Source organism: Durio zibethinus, chromosome 21, assembly GCF_047325235.1.
Source record: "Durio zibethinus cultivar Kanyao isolate XHJ-2024 chromosome 21, ASM4732523v1, whole genome shotgun sequence".
Classification (NCBI taxonomy): domain Eukaryota; kingdom Viridiplantae; phylum Streptophyta; class Magnoliopsida; order Malvales; family Malvaceae; genus Durio; species Durio zibethinus.
The window spans coordinates 10,455,427-10,457,554 of NC_143182.1; the positions used below are offsets into that span (position 1 = coordinate 10,455,427).

General features: G+C 37.4%; 1 pseudogene; it reads left to right on the plus strand.

Moving 5' to 3' along the window:
• The first annotated feature begins 421 nt into the window (after positions 1-421).
• LOC111306210 (F-box protein SNE pseudogene) lies at positions 422-2,128 on the plus strand (annotated as a pseudogene).

Below are 2,128 nucleotides of genomic sequence, written 5' to 3' on the forward strand. Positions count from 1 at the left end.
GTCCAGTGAAAGAAGCTGTTTTCATACTTGGGTGCAGCTTATAATGCAAAAGAAATTAAAAACGCATTCATGCATATTTTTATAGCCAAGCTCCTCAATCACCAAAAATCTGGAATTTCAGTTAATTTTTTTTTTTTTTAATAACAGACAAATGAAGAGCAAGACAATGTGAATCTCACCAAATCCTACTGTCTATATTCTAGTCCTCCAGAGTCAATAATTCTGAATTTGAACAGGCTCTCTAGAGCTAAAATGACTTTGCAAAAGGATTAACTGAAGGGCAATTAAGATACCAACAGGAAAGATGCGTCAATGACTCAATATCAGCCAACAAAATTCTTTTGTTCTTTCTTTTCTGGGTTCCAATCAGCATTACTCATTATCATTATAGTTATAGGTTGCTTCCAGCGGTGTTGAAATGACATATTGGTTTGCATTTTTCTTCCTTTCTTTCTTTGTTTTCGAATCCAAAGTCTAAAATAGAAAAAAAAATTAAAAAAAAAGAATAAAGATAAAAAATCTATTAATCTAATGATTAAATTATAAAATATGAAACATTAAAATTTCATCCTCTTATTTTCATTCTTGTAAAGCTAAGAAAAAATGTGAAATCAAAGTTTTGGCCTTTGCACCCCAAACCTAGACCGCTGGGCCTCACACATTTCACAATAGGCTTTCTGTCCCCGCTTGCATAGTCCAATCTCATCAAATTAGTGTATATGCAAAAAAAAAAAAAAAAAAAAAACAAGCTAGAGTTGCAGACCATCTATAGATATAGCTGAAGAAAAACCAAACTTTGTGACTGATCACGAGTCATAGTGATTTCACAACGGCTCTCGAGTACCCCTTGAAGCTAAAATAAAAAGAAGTCTTTGAAATACGCAAACAGCTACAAAAATAAAAACAACAAAAACAACAAAGTCGAAAACAATATACAGAAGCAATTAAAGAAAAAGGCACAGCATCGGTTCCAGTTCTTTATATTGGCTCTTTTCTCTTGGCCCCTTCTCTCCTCCTCTCGATACCCCATCGGCCATCTCCCTCTCTCTCTCTCTTTCTCTCTCGTTAATCCAAAATTTTGACCCCCTAAAACTCATGCACGCTGTAAAATAAAAATTCTTTCTCGACATGCAAATGAAATTCGGGTAAAAATTCTAATAATTCTTACCACTATGTTACAAAAGAACAACCCTGTATCTAAATTGTTTCAAACAACACAAAGAAAAAAATATGAAAAAATCTCTCTTTCCCCTGTCTTCATGTCTGATTTGCGTCCCTTTCCTCCCTAATACAAACACTCTCTCTTTTTCTTTTCCCTCCCTTTCTTTCTCCCTTCGCTAAAGTCAAATCCCTTAAACTTTACGTTACACCTATGGCACTTCTCCTAAATATAAGACCCACCATTTTTTTTCGCTTTCAACGCTACCTCTTCTTTATTCTGACTCTTTTTTTTTTTTAAACAATGGTGCAACACCACCACCGCAATCGCCACCGTCAAGGCCAAGAGACAGTGGAAGAGAACAAGGAAAAAAGACCCAAGTTCTTCATCAACGATCACGTAGACATCCTCGTAGAAATTCTCAAACGCCTCGACGGCCGTTCCCTTGGTGTCGCCGCTTGTGTTTGCCGTCTCTGGTGCACCATTACTCGTAACGACTCCCTCTGGGAAGACCTTTGTTTCCGCCACTTGTCTCCTCCACCTTCCAGAGTGCGTTCCATCGTTGTTGCCCTGGGTGGCTACAAACGCCTCTACATGGCTTGCGTTAGACCCGTGCGTAGCCGACTCGGAAAAGTGAGGGGGGCTTCTTGGACTCGCGACGAAGCTCAACTCTCGTTGTCTTTGTTTTGCGTTGATTGCTACGAAAGGCTTGGTGGCGTTGAAGGAAGTAATAGTAGTACTGGGAGACTCGTCGGGGAATCGTCAGCATCGTCTCTAATGTTCCTTTGCAAGCCCGTGAACGTTTGATAATTCGTCGTATTATCTTATTTTATAGTTTCAATTTAGTATACCTTAAAAATGAAAATGATAATAAAATTCTTTATTACTTCTTTTTTTTTTTTTGTTGCTGTAACTATTTGTGAATTGTTACTAGATTTGTCATTAATGAAAAATGAATAAGTTCCTTTT